General features: G+C 34.5%; 1 long non-coding RNA gene across 1 annotated transcript in view; it reads right to left on the bottom strand.

Annotated features, from left to right (window-relative positions):
* Positions 1–3,969: 3,969 nt before the first annotated feature.
* LOC116479672 (uncharacterized) overlaps positions 3,970–21,450 on the bottom strand; it is a 40,901-nt gene continuing 23,420 nt past the window's right edge. Inside the window, exon 3 of the long non-coding RNA XR_004251032.1 lies at positions 3,970–4,672. This is a non-coding gene — a long non-coding RNA (uncharacterized LOC116479672). The remainder of the gene's footprint in view (positions 4,673–21,450) is intronic.

The following is a 21,450-nucleotide window of genomic DNA, read 5'->3' as shown; positions in this document are numbered from 1 at the left end:
GGCCCAATGCTGTTGATTTCCACCCTGTGGTCAGTTGGTCTCTTGAGGAATAGTGCCACACTGGGATGTCTGGAGCTGTTATAGAATGAATTGTGCCTTTCCAAAATTCATATTTAGAAACCCTAACTCTCAATGTGACTGTATTTAGAGATAGGGATTTTCAGAATATAATTAAGTCTTAATAAAATCTTAAGGTAAGGTCCTAATATGAAAGGACTGTTGTACTCATATGTGGAGGAAGAGACACCAGAGTTCTCTCTCTTTCTCTCTCTGTACATCCCACAAAAGAAAAGCCCCCAGAAAACAACCCTGTTGGCACCTTAATCTTGGACTTCCAGGCTCCAGAACGGTGAGAAAATAATTTTTTGTTGTTTAAATCACCCAGTCTGTAGTATTTTGTTATGCAGCCCTAGCAGACTAGTATAGTTGCTGACTGGATAGAAATTCAAAGACATAGCAGCTGGATGTGTGTGTCAATTATGCTCTTTCCAGAGGAGGCTCTGAGTGAGTGGCTGCCACATCTTATTATTTTATTAATCAATCGGCAGGCAATTTTTTAAAGTTGGAATTGTTTTAAATATAAGAATTAACTACAAAATTTTAATAAAATGCCTTCTCCATTCAAATCACTTTTTTGTTTTTATTTAAGTTGAGATAAAATTCATATAACATAAAGTTCAACACATTAACGATATTAAAGTGTAAAATCAGTGCTTTTTGGTGTATTCACAATATTTTGCAATTATCACCACTAAGTAATTCCAGAATGGTATAAACAACCCCCCAAAAACCCTACTCTTATAGAGCACCTTAATATTTCAGTTAAGAGTGCTAGGGAAGAGATAACTAATACTATATCTCAGCCCTTAGAGCTTTCAGCAATCTGTGAGAAATTCAAATAACATGTATTTCTGCAAGAAGGTATATTTTGCCTTCAGTTTCAAAAGGCATGTTATTGAAATTGCTAAAAATAGAAAGTAGAATTGTCTTAAACATCTTTTTATAGTCCATTCGTTAAATCTTTAGCATGAATAAAAGTGAATCTGACATTTTTTAAATCTCAAAATAAATCCATAAAAAATCATTTCCCCCTTATTTGGAGTTGGCATCTCTGAACCACTATATAGATTTATAAGTAATGTGGCATATTTTTATTGTACATCTTCTATGTTTTACCCAAGTAGGTGGTCAGGATAAAACAATAAAAAAGACAGGTGCTCATTCATGCTCATCCTACTCTTAAGGAAATTACAGAGTAATGTGTTCCTTATCAGACCCTCACTTAAGATGTTAAGATGAAAGAAATTTTACATCTTTTGATGGAGCTTTGGAAGCCTGTGTTTCTGTTTTACCTCTATTACCATTTGTATGGTCAAGTAGAGCATAATGAGAGGAAACACTGGGCAGAATATCTGTCATTTTATTCAGTTGATACACACTGTGAAGATAAATGTTTCTAATAAGGTAAGCAAAAATGAGCATTGTCGTACAGTGCATAGCCAGCTGGAAGTAAAAACATTAAATGCAAATGAAGGAAACCCAGTCCAAATCAAATTCATGAGCTACAGAAATGGGACCTGGTATGTTTTAAAAATTGTTTTATATGTATTACTATTTTCTTAAGTTATATGTTACAGATCAGGGGTGTCCAATCTTTTGGCTTCCCTGGGACACATTGGAGGAAGAAGAATTGTCTTGGGCCACACTAAAATACACTAACACAGTAGCTGATGACCTTTTAAAAATGGCAAAAAAAACTCATAATATTTTAAGAAAGTTTATGAATTTGTGTTGGGCCACATTCAAATTTGTTCTGGGCCGCATGCAACTCACAGGCTAGGGGTTGGACAAGCTTCTTATAGACCCTTTCTATAATGTGTTCTATAAAATAATAATTTCCAGTGATTAAATTATTTTCTTCATTACTTACCAAAGATATTTTAATCTTTTAAGGTATTTAAGGTATCTACTATTTCTGCAGTGAACAAAATTCTTCTGCGGAAAAGTGGTCTACAGTGTGTGGGTGTGTGTCTTTCTCTCTATATATGTGTGTGTGCATGTGGGTGTGTGTCCATGCACCGTTGGGTATAGTCCTTATATTTCTTGCTACCTAATCTAGTTCTTTATTTACAGTATACATATTCTGGAGTTTACGCTAAATTACTCTTCTATATTAAATTACAAATCCTCATGAGGAAATGTGTCTTCATTCCTTTGGAAGTTAAATTTAATATAGTCATAGTAAAGTTTATTCTCAAGACTTTTAGCTATATCTAATAAATACATCTAAGTAAGAACATGCATTATTTTTATATCATCAAACTGAAGGACAATATCACTGGGGCAACTTTATAGCATTTTAAAAATTAAATACATGTAATTCTTTTGTTGCAGTTGCCTAGGAACACATTGTATTTGAAAATGCTTCCAAGAATCACAGTAAGGTGGAAGGTGTAGATTGGAGCCAAGAGAAGATTTTATTTTATAAATACAGTTTACACTAAACTCCTTTCAAAAAATACAACTGGAGTTGTGGTGGTAAGTTTGCTTCTGAGTTAGACAGAATATGTCTACCTCTTAGTCATATTTGTTAAAATATAAAAAATTGTCACATCTTCTCTCATATGATTTGGTTGCTAGACTACATAGTTAATGATGTGTAATTTATGAAGGTATAATTACTCCCTTCGTAACCTGAGGAAACATTTTAGTCGCCTTATTCCTCCTAATAATTTAGCTTCAATTTTGAAAGTGTTTCCAGTTTATGAATCACAAAAGGGTTATGAATAAAATAATCTTTGTGATATCATTTTGCTTTCTGAGTAAGGAAATATTTGGGTCTGGAAACAGCAAAAGCAAAATAATACCCAGTGTTAGGGAAGGCATGAAGAAAGCAAGTTGTGCTATTCAAAAGTGGGCTGCTTTGGCTTTTTGCAAAACATAAATGTGTTCTGTTCTTTCTTGATTATTACTTTTTGCCATGGGTCTAAGCTTATTATTTTATTGTAATTCACTAAACACCACTTCAATTGGTTTATATTTTGTATAAAGTACCCTATTAACTAGTACGCCAATTACAGGTATAAAATGCAATCTGAATGTGACCTTAATGTAATTCAAGAATTGTATAATCATGTAATTAGAGTTCTGATTGGTTTCATTTGAACAGGCAGCGATCCGCATCTCAAAGATGTAGGAAGCACAAATCATTCCTGCAGCAAATATATTATTGCCTGTGTTTTATGTCTCCATAATATGTGACAACTTATATTTGTTCTATATATTTATCTAAAATGGCAGTTCAACAAATACTGTGGATAAAATAACCCAAAACATCAAACTTATTTATATTACAGGTTGAACATCCCTAATCTGGAAATTCAAAATCTGAAATGCTCCAAAATCCAAAACATTTTTAGTGCTGACATGATGCCATAAGTGAAAAATTCCATGAAGACCTCATGGCATATTCCTGGTCAAAATTTTGCTTCATTCATAAACTTATTTAAAATATCTCATAAAATTACTTCAGGCTGTGTGTATGAGATATATATGAAACATAAATAAATGTTATGTTTCGATTTGGCTACCATCTCCAAGCTATCTCATTGTGTATATATAAATATTTAAAATTCGCCAAAAAAATCTAAAATCTGGAACACTTCTGGTCCCAAGCATTTCAGATGAGGCATATTCAATCTTTATATCAATATGCTAGATATTCTCTGGGTAGAAGTCTCCTGCTCCTGTGAGGTCACTTGAGATATGTTCAAACCTCCAATTCCACGATGTGTGGAAACATAAGCTCTTTTTCCAAGTGTTGCATGAATTTATTGGGGCTTCTGTGGTTATGGTTTCTCGACCCTTGAGTTCAGGTTTCTGTACATGCTGTGTTTCACCCCACCCAACTTACCACCATTCACAAGACTTACAGGGAAATATCCTACAAGAAAACACTCATAACTGAAGTAGTTCCATAGAAGATTGATTGGGAAGGATATTATAATGAGGTGCTCGAGTTGGGGGAGGTAAGGCTGAAGTAATAGAAATAACTAGAAAGGAGACAGTTGCTATTGGATGCTTCTTAAAAGCCTCCTGTTGCACACCGTCTCTCCGGTTCTTCTGATTTTCTTGCTGTTCTGTCTTTGTCTCCACACATTTATCTCTCAAGAGCTGAACAAATTCCTTTCCTTGTCTCCTGGAGAAAAATTTAGTCGCAATTGTTTGTTTCTTGGTTTTTCCCGATCTTAATGTCTATAGTACCTAACCTCTGCAGAAAGTAGCTTAGCATAGTAATTACCCAAAGACATTTTTTTTTTCCTTAGGTAAGTTCTTATTTTGTCTTGTCCATACGACTTTTGTGAAGAAAATGTTCTCATGTGAATGAAGCAGAAATGGCTTACTTGCAATAGCTGAGGTTTACATTCCCAAGTTAGGACTGCAGGGGGTGTCCTGAGGCTGATGTGTGTACCCAGCTCTTCACAGTGGTAGCCATATCAGTTGCCACATTCACTCTATGATACAGCTACCTCTTCAAAAGTAGAGCAGCGTTTTCATAGGCAGGGGCATCTTTCTCTAGTTTCAAAGGAACAGATTTACTACTTGCAACTTTATAAGAAAAGTGGGTCTTTTCCTTTAGTTTAAGAAGTGACAAATATAACCTCCAAAAGCACTGAAAAAGAAAGAAGTGACAAGTGTGTTATTAGATTTTGCAGTATTAGCAAAACCCGACATTTTTTATATAATAAATTACTGAATTTGTACTGCTGTACCTTCATAATAAAATTACATTTATTATACAATAATTTATAAGTTAAGTTATCATTTATAAGTTATTATACAATGATTTATAAGTTGAAATACATGTTATCAAGTGAGAGGGTAGCTTCTTGTCATATTTTTGCAGAAATATTATCTGTAAAAGACCTTATTTCCAGAACAGGGTCATTAATCCAGAATATCTGAATAGTTGTCTTAGAAATGCTTCACGAGTTACAACAAAGAAACCAGAAGTAATTAAAAACATTTTATATCTTGTCAGGTGAACAGGGCCAAAACGGAACTGAAATATTAAAATTAACCCAATGGTGGTTGAGATTTTGCTTTCCATTTCATCCTCAATCCATCCACTTTCTGTGAATACACCAGCTCACACACACATAACCATTTTTGAAAGATAATATAGAAATATTTATTTTTGCAAATAATATGAGCTGAGTCCACAAAATGCCCAGATAGTACCATAGGCCTTACATGCTTATACTTTAGACATGTCTCCATATCTAAGAATTGTTTCACACTGTTGCTTAGCAACAATCTGGTCATTTAATTCAAAAGCTATTTCTAAACTACAAAGCCTTTTGTGAAAAAGAAATCAAATAATCTGATTTTTTTGTGTGTATAGACAAAATGCAGAGAAGGTCTTCTGTTTTGCATAAAAAGACTATAGTATTAAATCTGGAAAATAACACTGACTGAATTATTTGTTATAATTTTTAAGTCTTTGTATTTAAAATATTAAAAATAATGAAGTCAAGTGTCCTTTGCTCTGCTTATTCAGTTGCTGGTTAATGTGACATCCAATTTATATCCTAAGTTAAATGTGTCTGAGAGCTAATCTTTTAAGGAAAGCCAGTTGAAAATGTGGTCCTTTGGGTTTTGTTTGTTTTGTTTTGCCTGAAGAAGAAAAGATTAAGGAGGTATTTAATATTTAAAACACATAAACATGTATTATAACCATAGTACTTTTGCATCTATTATAGAAACTTGCTACATTCTACCTGGTATTAGAGTTTTCTACATATTTTATTTCCCACACTATTGACTGCACTCTTTATAATCAGCTATCCTTTCTTATTTCAGTTTTCTATAATCTATTATTGTCTTGTATAAAACAGGCACTTCATAAATATATATCAAGTTTAATATATTAATAATAGTTATAACAATAATAACAATGACATTTTTGACCAGTTATCTATGTGCCAAGCATTTTACTAATGATCTATTTTAATGATAAGAACAACTATGGCTATTTTTTCTGTTTCTATCAAGGGCAGAAAAGAAGAAAATCTTAAATTATAGCTACTATAGAGGTTGGGAAACACTAAAATAGGGGACCAAGAACTTGCATTCTTCCACATTGTGATAATAAAGTTAAATGCTTATATTTTTGGATACTAATGGGTTTCAATAATTGTTTTTCACAAACTTAGATCTCAGGCCACATCAGGAATAATAATTTATATCATAATGCAGTGGATATTTGTTGATTTGACCTGTGTCAAATTTTGTGTCACTGTTTTTGGTGTTTTCTTTTTAACCTAAGAAGTCTTCTCTCCGTTCTCATTTTGTGTAGTTTCAGTGGGACAACCCCAGCCCCCAACTTGAGAGAGAGGAACATAAGCCAGGCCTTCCCTTAGTGGCCTTCCCTTTGGCTATGGTAATCAAGTTAGCACTGTATAGTACATGCCCCCACAAAGGAAACAATTGGTAGCACTATCGTAACTGGGTAAAAAGGTATGATCTTTTTATTGGGATTGCTGAGCTGGTTGAACTAAAGTCTAGAGTTACTTTTGGTCACTATTTCTTCAGCAATCTCTTTCTGAAAATGAATCTAGGGCAGAAGAAACATTGCCAAGGCAAACATCACAGAATAATTGTTGCTGTTGTGAAAGGAAAATAAAAACAAGGGAAACAATTCACTATGCCTAAAGGAAAAAATTAAGCTGAAAACTGAGTCACACAAGAAACTGCTTTTCCTTTTGTTGCTAAGCAGATAGCTACAGGTTAAAGGTTAAATCTCTCCACAAGTGACTACTCTATGTTCGCCCATCTTATGTAAAGTGCCAATTTACTGAGTAGGAGAGGAATATATAATTGACTATTCCCATCTGCTCCCTTTCTGTTGCACTTGTGGATTACCATACACTCTCTCCTTCCCCTCCAGCCCACTTTTCCCCCTTTAAATATTGAAGTTCTCAAATTTATCTTTGGAGAAAGTCACAGACCACAGACTGTTTCTGTGATTTTGTGTTCTTTTCTTCCAGGCATGTCTTTGACCTTGGCAAAATAAACTTCTAAATTGATTGAGTCCTGTCTCAGATACTTTTTGGTTTACACCGTCAATATTCACCAACAGATGTTAAAATCATTGAGTGAAAGTTTGAAGAGAAAAATGATATTAACATAGTCTCAAAGTGTCTCCCTTTAGTTATTTATCAATTGCAAAGGGGAAAATGTTAATTTTACAATGGAAAAACCTGGTAGAGAAACCTTAACCCAAGTAATCAAGGTTAACATTGACAGAAATAATATATTTGGCACTGTGTTCCCCCAATAATATGTACTTAGAGGGGAAAAATAATTACTTCTGTTATTTGTGCCAAAAGTGCAAAACCTCAATCTAATCATAAAGAAACATCGTACAAAGACAAATTCAGGCACATTTACAGAATAACGGACCAGTATTTATACCAAGATAATGAAAGGTAAGAAAAGACTGTGGAAGTGTCACAAATAGAAAGAGACTAAAAAGACAAAACATTAAATGCAATGTAGCAGCCTTGATTGGATCTTAGAAAAGAAAAAAAGATTTTCAGGGAAAAAACTACCTGATGAAATTCAAATAATATCTGTAGTTTAATAGTAGTATTGTAACAATGTTAATTTCCTGGTTTTAAAATTATGGCTATCTAAATTTTTAACAGTAGAGAAAACTGAGGAAAGAATATATGTGAACTCTTTGTAATATATTCCTGATATGGTTTGGCTGTGTCGCCACCCAAATCTCACCTTGAATTGTAATAATCCCCACATGTCAAGGGTGGGGCCAGTGGGAGATCATTGCTGGGGGGGTTCCCCCATACTGTTCTCCTGGTAGCAAATAAATCTCATAAGATCTGATGGTTTTATAAATGGGAGTTCCCTTGCACACACTTTTTTGTCTGCCACCATGTAAGACGTGACCTTGCTCTTCCTTTGTCTTCCAACATGATTGTGAGGGCTGCTTAGACATGTGGAATTGTGAGTCCATTAAACCACTTTTTCTTTATAAACTACCCAGTCTCGGGTATGCTTTTATTAGCAGTGTGAGAACGGACTAATATAATTCCCAATGTTTTTATAACTCCTAAATGTATTTTAAAATAAAAAGTTAAAGAAGCTGAGTCAAGAGATTAACAAAAATAGACTCCTGGCAATTCTATTTACCTCTGTCCAGCCATATTTGAACACAGACCTACCACTATGCTTTTCAGGTACATGGGTCAAAAAATTATGTAATCACTTTAATTGGGTTTCTTCTCACTTCCATGCAAAAGAGATATAACTAATATATATTTCTTTTTTTCCTCTGGTGAATTTACTGTGGCCTGTGTAGAAAATATCTCATTACCAATGAGGTGCTTCACATAAGGGAATTTTCCAGATAACTTCTATACTCAAGGCAATAATTTTTTCAGTTTAATAATTGTGCAAGGAGGCTTTTCTATAATGAACTTTTCACTTTCCTGGCTTTGCTGTGGAGTACACAGAAGATGATTTTTTATTCATTCAATGACTTTGAGTCATCACTCTGAACATAAATCATCTTGTATAATAATAGCACGTGATGGCATCATGATCAATTGAGGTGTGGAAATGTATGTTTCTCTTCTACATTAATTGGCCTCTGCTAAGGATTTTGTCTATATTTATAATTTTTGTGAATCTTCCTCAGCTTATATGGTTTTATACACATTTTTCTGCTCTTAAACTATATTTAGCAGTTCTTCCCCCTGTAGAACTTGCTGCTACACATCTGCCTTAGAGAACACAATCTTAATAAAATCACATCTAAAATAATAGTCGTGCTCTGAATGAAGATCTCTCATATAATCAAAGTTCCTGTATTTTGTGCTATTGATTTTGGGCAAAGAGATTGGTTGGTTTTGTTTTCTTCATACTAACAAGTATGGACTATGATCTAGAAGGGTGAATTTAGTGAATGTATGACCTTGGAATATGAGAGTATAGTTCTATTAGAAATTAAGGTTTGTAGTTTACATTAATTATTAACAGTTTTTAGCATTTGCTTTCTCAATAAGTCATCAGTATACTGTTCACTATGATACCTTTTCCAAAATGACCTATGAAAAATGAACATCACATATAACAAGAACTAAAGGTAGTTCCCTTGGGCAGATTAAATGTTTCTCCATGTGCCAGGGCCTGTGATTACTTTGATTAGTTCTTCCTGCTTACAGAACTATTTATGACATGTCTCTTATGACAGGTCTTTTGTCCTTGCTGATGTGAATTTAGAGGCTTTTCTTTTTCTTTCTTTTTTTTTTTTTTGTATACATTTGTCCATTCCCTACAGCCAGCTTAAATGCCCATCCCTTTTTATCTCAGTATCCTTCAAAATTTGTCCCTTGCACATGTACTGAACTTGTAATTAATCTGAGCTGATTGCACTTTTCTTCACTGCCCATATGCATCTATTATTATCCATTCTTCTTTTTTTTTCCTTCCTTCAAGTCAGCACACCAGCTATATACTGTGCTGTCATTTCCTTGGCTTGGAATCAATTCTCTTTTGCTGCCAAGTGCCATAGATCCTATAAAGTGCTTCTGTTGCAGTAGTAATTTTGTTACCTAATATAAATGAAGAGCAAAACTTCAGAGCCATTACTATAAATAGCATAGAGCTTCTCAAATGTCTCCTACTGATTGTTCATCAGGCTGATTTTAATCTCTACTAATAGTCTTAATTCATAAATTGACATTTTAGCAATCCATTCTGGATTTTTTCCCACCACAGTGCAAGTTAATTTTTCTTATTGTATGTAGAGAAATAGCTCTTCATTTTTTGTTTGTTCATTTTAGAACATTTATATATAAATATATCTAATCCCGAAGAGAAAAAAGGAATTAAAAAGAAAATCCAGGATTTCCCATTATTTCTTATCCTTGTGAACTATTTGCCCCTTAACCTTTTGAACAAAATATAATTTGGAGGGCCTTCTCTGGTACATTTTTTCAATTAGGATCATCAGTTGGTAAGCAAATATATGGACCATTGACTATGCTTAGGGTGTAGTGTTTAGTAAATGGGAAATGATGCACTGATGTAATGGAGACAATCCTGGGCTGGGAGCCAGGGAGGTGAGTTTTAATTCTAACTATGCCAATATATTTCTGTGTGCTCTTGTGAGTTTACTGTGGCCTGTCTAGAAAATCCTATCTTCTGAACATAGCTAGGTATGACTATGTGAACTTAAGTTGCTTTCATCTCTAATAGTTTATGAGTCTAGAAAACTGTGTTCCTTTAGAAATTCACAATTTGAGATGGAGAATGATGAGTTCTGTTGTCTGCAATTCCTGTGAGAATTTGTTGTCTGCAATTCCTATGAGAATTTGAAGTAAAGGAACCATGTCTTATCCTGTGTATTGTCCCAACTTCAAGCATAGTCTGAAACAGAGGTTCCAGTTGTTTCCTTCTAACACACAAATGACAGACAGCATTCATATTCAAGACATATGTTCATAAGTCTACGTGATATTATGAACTGTTCCATGACGGTAACTTGCACCTTTTTTCTGTCATATTAAAATCCAATGATACTATTGAGTCTGCTTTTAAAAATGTATTAAAACATCTTTTTCAGATATTATTAAAACACAATATGTCTTTCACATATGTAAAGTGTAAAATTTAATAAGCATTGACATATGTATATTGCTAAAGAATTATCACCACAATCAGGATAATGAACACATCTATCAACTCTAATTATTTCTCTGTGCTTCTTTATAATCTCTCTCATCTGCTGCTCCATCATCTTTCTTCATCAATAAGCAAATACTGATCTTATTTCTCCCATTAGAGATTATTTTATTTCTTCTAGAAGTTGAAACAAATTGAATCAGTAAACAAGAAGATATTAACACTATGGCAGGGGGTGGTCTCGCTTTTTAAGCTGCATAATTGTTTTTATATTCATCCACCTTTTGTGAATTCGTAACTTTTTAAGAAAATAGACTTTGTTTTTTGTAGTGGTTTTAGGTTCACAGGAGTATTAAGCAGAAGGTACAACAATGTTCCATGTCCCCATCTGCCCTGAAACATATGTAGCCTCACCTATTATTAAGATCACCCATCAGAGTGGTACACTTATTACAACTGGTGAACCTACGTTGACACGTCATTATTACCCAAGGTGCATGGTCTACTCTAGAGTTCACTCTTGGTGTTATATATTTTATTGCTATGGATCAATTTATGTTGACATGTATTCATTACTATGATACGGAGTAGTTTCACTGCCCTGAAAACCCTCTCTGCTCTATGTATCCCTTCCTTCCCGCTAACTCCTGGTAACTGATGTTCTTTTTAGTGTCTCCATAGTTTGACTTCTATAGAATGTCATCTAGGCAGACAAGTCAATCCTAAGCCGAAAGAACAAAGCTGGAGGCATCATGCTATCTGAGTTCAAACTATACTACAAGGCTACAGTAACCAAAACAGCATGGTACTGGTACCAAAACAGAGATATAGACCAATGGAACAGAAAAGAGCCCTCAGAAATAAGACCACACATCTACAACTATCTGATCTTTGACAAACCTAACAAAAACAAGAAATGGGGAAAGGATTCCCTATTTAACAAATGGTGCTGGGAAAACTGGCTAGCCATATGTAGAAAGCTGAAACTGGATCCCTTCCTTACATGTTATACAAAAATTAATTCAAGATGGATTAAAGACTTAAATGTTAGACCTAAAACCATAAATACCCTGGAAGAAACCTAGGCAATACCATTCAGGACATAGGCATGGGCAAGGACTTCATGTTTAAAACACCAAAAGCAATGGCAACAAAAGCCAAAATTGACAAATGGGATCTAATTAAACTAAAGAGCTTCTGCACAGCAAAAGAAACTACCATCAGAGTGAACAGGCAACCTACAGAATGGGAGAAAATTTTTGCAATCTACTTATCTGACAAAGGGCTAATATCCAAATCTACAAAGAACTCAAACAAATTTGCAAGAAAAAAACAAACAACCCCATCAACAAGTGGGCAAAGGATATGAAGAGACACTTCTCAAAAGAAGACATTTATGCAGCCAACAGACACATGAAAAAATGCTCATCATCACTGACCATCAGAGAAATGCAAATCAAAATCACAATGAGATATCATCTCACACCAGTTAGAATGGCCATCATTAAAAAGTCAGGAAACAACAGGTGCTGGAGAGGATGTGAAGAAATAGGAACACTTTTACACTGTTGGTGGGACTGTAAACTAGTTCAACCATTGTGGAAGACAGTGTGGCAATTCCTCAGGGATCTAGAACTAGAAATAGCATTTGACCCAGCCATCCCATTACTGGGTATATACCCAAAGGATTATAAATCATGCTGCTATAAAGACACATGCACATGTATGTTTATTGTGGCACTCTTCACAATAGCAAAGACTTGGAACCAACCCAAATGTCCATCTATGATAGACTGGATTAAGAAAATGTGGCACATATACACCATGGAATACTATGCAGCCATAAAAAATGATGAGTTCATGTCCTTTGTAGGGACATGGATGAAGCTGGAAATCATCATTCTCAGCAAACTATGGCAAGGACAAAAAGCCAAACACTGCATGTTCTCACTCATAGGTGGGAATTGAACAATGAGAACACTTGGACACAGGAAGGGGGACATCATACACTGGGGTCTGTTGTGGGGTGGGGGGAGGGGGGAGGGATAGCATTAGGAGATATACCTAATGTAAATGATGAGTTAATGGGTACAGCACACAAACATGGCACATGTATACATATGTAACAAACCTGCACGTTGTGCATATGTACCCTAGAACTTAAAGTATAATAAATATATATATATATAAATAACTATAAAAAAAAGAATGTCATCTACACAGAATCAGACAGTATGTAGTCTTTTCATATTGGCTTCTTGCACTTAGTAATAGGCACTTAAATTTATGCCATGTCTTTTCATGGCTTGGTATTTTACTTCTTTTTAGCACTAAAAATATACCATTGTCTAGATGTAACATTTTGTTTATCCGTTTACCTACTAAGGACATTTTGTTTGCTTCCAGGTTTTGGCAACTATGAATAAAGCAGCTATAAATAGTTGTGTGTAGATTTTTGTGTAAATAAGTTTTCAACTGTTTGGGATAAATACCAAAGACTGATTGCTGGATGGTTTGGTAAAAGTATGTTTAGTTTTGTTGAGAAACAACCAAACCATCTTCCAAAGTTTATTTTGGAACCATTTTGCTTTCCCACCAGAAATAAATGAGAGTTATGATTGCTCCACATCCTCACCAGCATCTAGTATTGTCAGTGTTCTGGATTTTTGCCATTTTAAAAGTTATATTGTGGTATTTCATTGTTGTTCTAATTTGCATTTTCTGATGATAGATGATGTGGAGCATCTTTTCATATGCTTATCTTCCATCTGCATATGTTCTTTAGTGAAGTCTCTGTTAAGGGCTTTGGACCATTTTTTAACCTGGTTGTCTGTTTTCTTATTTTTCAGTTTTAAGAATTCTTCATCTATGTTAGATAACAGTCCTTTATCAGATATGTCTTTTGCAAATACGTTTTTCGTATCCGTGGCTTATCTTTTAATTCTCTCAAAAGTGTCTTGCAGAGAAGAAATTTTTAATACTAATGAAGTGGTGCTTATCACCTTTTTTCTTTTATGGTTTATAACTTCAGCATTGTATCTAAAAGTTTATCACCAAACGCATGGTCATTTAGATTTTCTCCAATGATCTCTTCTAGGAGTTTTTAGATTTTACATTTAGTTCTGTGATCCATTTGAGTTAATTGTTTTGTGTATAGATTCATTTTTTGTGTATGTATATACAGTTGTTTATTGAAAAGGTTATATTTTCTCCATTGTGATGCATTTGCTCTTTTGTGAAAGATCAGTTGACTATTTGCGTAAGTCTATTTCTGGGCTCTCTATTGTGCTTTGTTAATCTATTTGTCTATACTTTCACCAATATCACTATCTTGATTACTGTGGTTTTATAATAAGGCTTAATGTCAGGTAATGTCAGTCCTCTAACTTTGTTCTTCTCCTTCGATATTGTGTGGCTATTCTGGGTCTTGTGCCTCTCCATATAAGCTTTAGAATCAGTTCATTGGTAGCCACAAAATAACTTCCTGAGAATTTGATTAGGATTGCATTGAATCTATAAATCAAGGAAAAACCAGGCAGCTTTACAGTATCTAATCTTTAAGTCCATGAATATGGAATATCTCTCTATTTAGTTCTTTGACTTTTTTCATTAGTGTTTTGTGATTATCTTCATATAGATCTTGTACATATTTTGTTAGATTTACATCTAACTCTTGCATTTTGAGGGGTGTTAATTAATTGGTTTTTGTTTATAATTTCAAATTTCACATGTTATTGCTAATACAGCCATCAGTATTGGTGGGGGATTGGCTCCAGAATTCCTGAAGGATACCAAAATCCTTGAATGTTTAAATCTCATATAAAATGCTGTACTATCTGCATATAACCTATGCGTGTCTTCTCATGTACTTTAAATACTGTCGAGATTACTTATAATACCTAATACAATGCAAATGCTGTGTAAACAGTTGTTATATATTTTAGATAATAGTGACAAGGAAAAAAGTCTGTACATGTTCAGTACAGACACAACCATCCATTTTTTTCAAGTATTTTTGATCTATACTTGGTGAAACGCATAGAGGTGGAACTAGCAGATGCAGAAGGCTGACTTTGTATAGGAAAGTGATTAATATTTTTATATTCTGCATACATGCTATAATTAATTGTTCCAGAAGGTTTTTTTTCTTTAATTTTTTGGATTTTCTACATGGGCAATTATATAATCTGTGAATAAAAACTATTTTATTTTTTTCCTTCCCAATCTGTATACCTTTATTTCCTTTTCTTGTCTTGTTATTTTAGCTAGAACTTACAGTACAATGTTGAAAAGCAGTGGAAGCGTGTAGGACTTATAGTACAATGTTGAAAAGCATGTTGAAAAGCAAGGATAGGAAATATCCTTGTCTTGTTCCTAATCTTAGTGGGAAAGCTTTGAGTTTCTTAACATTAAATACAGTGTGGGGCTTTTGTAGATGTATGATAGATTTCCATAATTTATTCATCATATCTCAATGACACTTTGTATTCTTTGATCAACATCTCCCTATTTCCCTTCAAACCCTAGCTCCTGACAACCACCCTTATACTCCCTGCTTCTAATAGTTCAAGTTTTTTAGATTTCACACATAAGGGAGATCATTAAGTGTTTATCTTCCTGTACCTAGCTTATTTCACTTAGCATAATGTCCTTCCGGTCCATCCCTGTGTCACAAATTACAGGATTTCCTTCTTTTCAAGGCTGAATAGTATTCCATTGCATATATATGCCACATTTTATTGCTTCATCCATCAATGAACACTTAGGCCAATTCCATTATATTGTCTGTTGTGAACAATGCTGCAATGTACATGGAAATGCAGATATGTCTTTGAAATACTTATATCATATCCTTTAAATATATATCCAGAAGTGGAATTGCTGGATCATCTGGTAGTTCTATTGCTAGTTGAGGACACTTCATACTGTTTTCCGCAGTGGTTGTACTAATTTACACTTCATCAACAGTGTGCAAAGGTTTCCTTTTCTCTGTATCCTCACCAACACTTCTTACCTCATCTTTTTTATAGCGTTCATTCTAAAAGGTGTGAAGTGATATCTCATTATGGTTTTTATTTGCATTTTCCTGATGATTAGTGATGTTGGGCATTTTTTCATATAACTGTTGGCCAATTGTGTATCTTCTTTTGAGAAATGTCTATTCAGGTGTGTTGCCCATTTAAAAAAAATCAACTTTAATTTGCTTTATTGCTATTAAGTTGTTTGAGTTCTTTATATATTTTGGAAATCAACCCCTTATTAGATGTATGGTTTGCATGTATTTTCTCCCACTCATATGTTGTCTTTTCGCTCTGTTAATTGTTTTATTTGTGGTGCAGAAGCTTTGTAGTTTGATGCAATGCCATTTGTCTATTTTTGTTTTGTTGCCTATTATCTTGAGGTCATAGCTGAAAAAATTATTGCCCGGATCAAGGTCAAGAAGTTTTCCTCTGTTTTTTTTTCCTAGCATTTTTATAATTTCAGGTCTTGATATTTAAGTCTTCAATCCATTTTAAGTTAATTTCTGTAGATAGGGTGAGATAAGGTTTCAATTTTATTCTATATGTGGATGTATTAGTCCATTCTTACACTGCTATAAAAAACTGCCGGAAGCTGGGTAATTTATAAAGGAAAGAGGTTTAATTGACTCACAGTTCAGCATCCCTGGAATGCCTCAGGAAACTTACAATCATGGTGGAAGGCAAAGGGGAAGCAAGTCACCCTCTTCACAAAGTTTCAGGAAGGAGAATGAATGAAGGAGGATCTACCAAACACATAAAACCATCAGATCTCATGAGAACTTACTCACTATTATGAGAACAGCATGGGGGAAACCACCCCGATGATCCAATTACCTCCACCTGATCTCTCCTTTGAGTTGTGGGGATTATGGGGATAATTCAATATGAGATTTGGGTTGGGACACAAAGCCTAACCATATCAGTGGATATCTAGTTTTTCCAGATCAATTTATTGAAAGTATTATCCTTTCTCCATTGTGTACTCTTTGTCAAATATCAATTGACTGTAAATACTTTTTATGAAATGATTTTTATATAGCAATTACTATGTTCCTTGCCTTCATGTTTACTACTCACAAAGTGTAGAAACTGGTTTCCAAGACAGGATGGTTTATTCCAAAATAACTTTCAGTCCCAGATTGTGAAAGACAGAGAAATGAAAAAGTCATGACATACAGATTCTTTGCCCATTCATAGAAGTAAAATTCCTGATCATGATAATGGGAAACATGGATTTGGAAAATCAAACTAAATTCCTTTATGGTTAATTTATATCTTTCTATTTACTTCCATATTTGGTGTTAGAATCTTCAGTATGCTCCAATTAAATAGAATTTTAAATGAAAATGTTCTTTAAAATGTAATATAATATGTGATATAATTTAGATATTTGTCCCCACCCATATCTCATGTTGAAATGCAATGTCCACTGTTGGAGGTGGGGCTTGGTGAAAGGTGTTTGAATCTTGGGGGCAGATCCCTCAGGAATGGCTTGGACCGTACTCTTGGTGATAAGTGAGTTCTCACTCTGAGTTCACATGCGATCTAGTGGTTTAAATTTGTGTGGCACCTCCCACCCCACTGTCTTTCTCTTTCTCCTGCTTTTGCCATGTGATGTTCCTGCTCTCCTTTCACCTTGTGCCGTGATTGGAAGCTTCCTGAAGCCTCCCCAAAAGCAGACACTGCTATGCTTCCTGTATAGCCTGCAGAACCATGAGCCAATTCAACTTTTTTTCTTATAAATTACCTAGTCTCATGAGGTTCCTTATAGAAATGCAAGGATTGCCTAATACGATACATAGTCCTTGAATACGTAGTATAACACCTTTACATTATATAATAGAAGTTAATTTAATCTAAGTGTTTTCTAACACCTATATCAAATCTGACCATTAAGGAAATAGTAAATTGGAGGGGTTGTGACAAAGAAAGAAGTAATTTTTTGATATAATACATTGAAAATAAGTGAATATAAACACAATAGGTTACTAAGTGTGAGAAGATAGGGCACAGAGCTTATGACAAATACTAGACACCCAACAATGTCTCTTCATTACCTTATTCTTTAATATTCGAGCTTCCAGGTTCTAGCTGGGCATATGGTTGTCATATACAGGCTACATTCCCAGCTTTCTCTGCAGTTGATGTAGCTGTGTGACTAAGTGCTGGCCAATAATCAGTTTGGACTACTATAACAAATTATCATAGACTGGAAGGCTTAAACAACAGAAAAGTATTTCTCATAGTTCTAGGGTCTGGGAAGTCTAAGATCAAGGCACCTACATATCCAGTGTTTGGTGAGATCAACTGTGCAAACCACCCAGAGTTTGATTTGCAGATGGCTGTCTTCTCTTGTAACCTCACACGGCAAAGAGCAGAAAGAAGCAAACCCTGTCTCTCTGCTTATAAAGGAACTAACCCTTTTTATGAAGATTCCACCCTCATGATGTAATTACCTCTCAAAGACTTTACCTCCAGATATTATCACATTAGAATTTCAACATATAAACTTGATATCCATAGTAGCTAGTAATTGGCAGAACTTGGATGTAATCTTACAAAATATGAGTGTTTTACTTGGGAGGTGAGGCAAGAGTATTGCTTGAGCACAGGAGTTTGAGGCTGCAGTGAACTATAATCTTGTCACTGCACTCCAACCAGGATGACAGAATAAGATGCAGTCTCAAACAACAACAACAACAAAAACGATATGAATGCCTAAACGTACTATTTCTGAGCCCAGTTTCACCTTTAATTAATTTACCATCATTTGTTAAGTATCTAATTTATTCTAGGTACCTGCTTAAGTTACTAATTCATGAATGAAAATGTTTATAGCTCTAGTGTAATAAGCAAGTGAAGAATGCTTGGAAATAAAAGGTGATTTAGTTTTGTTCCAGCTATGAATGTAAAATCTCTGGATTTTTGTTTATGTGTGATTAAAACGCATCGCAGGATTTGAGCAGAGAAGTGTTATGATCTGACTCATGTTTTTAAAAGATGGCTCAGAATGCCATTTAAAATTAATTACAGAGGGGAGAATGAGTGGGAACATGGGAAACCATTAGAAGACGATTATAGTAGTATTGTTTAGAGATCATATTGGCTGCAATTGGGTGGTAAAGGTGGAGGTGGTCAGAAATAAGATTTGTGGGCCAGGCGCAGTGGTTGGCGCCTGCTTTTGGGAGGCGGAGGCGGGCGGATCACGAGGTCAGGAAATCGAGAGCATCCTGGCTAACATGGTGAAACCACGTCTCTACTAAAAATACAAAAAAGTAGCCGGGCGTGGTGGCAGGTACCTGTAGTCCCAGCTACGTGGGAGGTTCAGGCAGGAGAATGGCGTGAATCTGGGAGGCGGAGCTTGCAGTGAGCCCAGATTGCGCCGCTGCACTCCTGCCTGGGTGATAGAGCGAGACTCCGTGGGTGGGGGGGAAGATTTGTGATATATTTTAAATAGAGGTTGATAACACTTACTAATTGATTGGGATCTAGTTTTAGGATATAATCAAAAAGAAGAAAGGAAGATTACTTCTAGTTTTCTGACCAAACCTCTTAGTGAATGATACCACCATTTTCTGATATGGAAAATTCAGGGTCAGGAGATTCCATGGGTAATAAAGAATGCTGTCTGGAACATGTTAATTTGAAATGTCTCACTGGCAGCTAAGTAGAGTTGTCCAGTAGGGGTATAGATTTGTGCAAAAGATTGGGACTGGAGATTTAGATGTTGGAATTATCAGCATTATGGATGGTGTTTACACTTATCCCATATACTTTCTCATCTCTGACGTTTGTTAAATGTTTTCCCTTTTTGAGTAGTTATTCCCTATGTTGTTTTGTGCATTTTGACTGACTGTGTATGTTGCTCTTATTAGTGGTCTATTTTGTTTTACATACTTTGGTAATTCAGTCTTACAATGTTGTGGTAACACCATCTGGAGTCCCTGAGTTTGCAGTGCTGTGATGTGTCACATATATATTGTGTCTGGAGCAGAGGAGAATCCGTTGTGGTATCTCTTTAGAAACATTGCACACAAGATATATGATTAGGCACGAATTGGATTAAGTATGTAGAGAATGTGCTTCTCTTATACTGGCTGACTATAAGGACCATGAATTGAAAAACATTAAAGTTCATTTCCCTGGTTGCCCTGCAAGCAACATAATTGTAGCAGCCTGCTTCTTAAATAACTGGATGATCTTGAAGTCAAATGATGTCCAATAGGAGAATATAGTGGGAATAGAATTAAGAGTCAATACTCTTAAATTCCAACACTCTTTCTTCCCCATTTTTGACCCTTCATATTCGTCTCTTTTTTCTCAAAGTATTTTGGTCACATCTCCCTTTGGCACCTATATTTTGTCTATGTGATTGTTTTGTGGGATATATTTTATTGTTTTTACTAGCTTTTGAACTCTGCTTAAGTTATACTATCACCTTGTTTTTTAAAATCCAGTGTGCCTATAGCAATGATTTATGTAAAATAGTTCTAAGAAAATGTTTCTTCACATCTCAAATCAATTTATCAATGATATTTGCTTTTGTATTTGTTGGTATTGTAGGACAATTTCTTAAGGTTACCAAATGATCTAAATCTAAATAAGTTGATACTGTCTTTTGTAAAGTAGTAGTCAGGATCAAATGAAAGACATAAAATCTTGATACCAATATTAGGAAGCCTTAAACATGAATTTATAATGCCATAACTTTAAAGGATTTTAAAAGTGAGTTCCAGAATAATAGAGGCTATAATAGGTGATTTTACTCTTGTAATATTAGTTATTGGTCTTTAACTGACTTATCAATAAGTTTTTTCCTGCATTTTATTTATTTTTGAGTTCCTTGGTATTAAATTCAAAATAAATATTTTTAAAATCCTTATTCCTTACACAATAAATTCAAGAATAAATTAAATAACAAAATTATTAACCAAATAAAGATTTTTGTTTATATTACATAAGATCCAGCCCAAACTGTAGAAATTTGAGCAGCAAAATAAATAAAGTATTATTAGACTGTAACTCACAGTATAAAATAAATATATGAGTTCATATTGACAAAAATTAATGATTAATAAATTCATAAGTGGGGAAGAGAAGACAAATCTTCCATGGCAAAGAATTGCAAATTAATTATGTAGATACTTCAGTTTGAAGGGGGGAAAACAACTCCCTACTCATTAAGTATAGGCTGCACATGAGAGTCTTAATACCAAAGACTAAGGTATGAGAAAAGGAAGAAAAGAGTAACTTACAGTCGAAGCACCTAACAAGTTCAGCCTCAGCCACAAGATCAAGGTTAGCATGAATAGCCATAAATCATGTTGATAGCATATTTTATTGTTATGATGTAATTAAAAATGTTATGTTAGCACTGTGGTATTCCCCCCTAAAACCCACAACACCAGTAAAATCACAAGAAAAATGTCAGACAAATTCTGATAGAAGAGCATCTTACAATGCATCTAACCAAAACTCTCTGAATTTATCAAGTTCATCAAAAATAAGGAATGTCTGAGAAACTGTTACAGCCAACAGGAGCCTAAGGAGATGTGACAATTAAATCTATTGTGATAACCTGTATAGGATCCTGGAATGGAAAATCTAAGAAAACCTGAATAATATAAGGACTTTAGTTAATAATCATGTGTCAGTTTAGGTCTATTAATTATACCACATGGGCCATACTAACAAAAGATGTTCATAATAAGGGAGACTGTGG

The sequence above is a fragment of the Hylobates moloch genome, unplaced genomic scaffold, assembly GCF_009828535.3.
Source record: "Hylobates moloch isolate HMO894 unplaced genomic scaffold, HMol_V3 SCAFFOLD_12, whole genome shotgun sequence".
NCBI classification, from domain to species: Eukaryota; Metazoa; Chordata; class Mammalia; order Primates; family Hylobatidae; genus Hylobates; species Hylobates moloch.
Note: the sequence above shows the minus strand (reverse complement) of the source record. Positions and strands in the feature narration are given on the sequence as shown.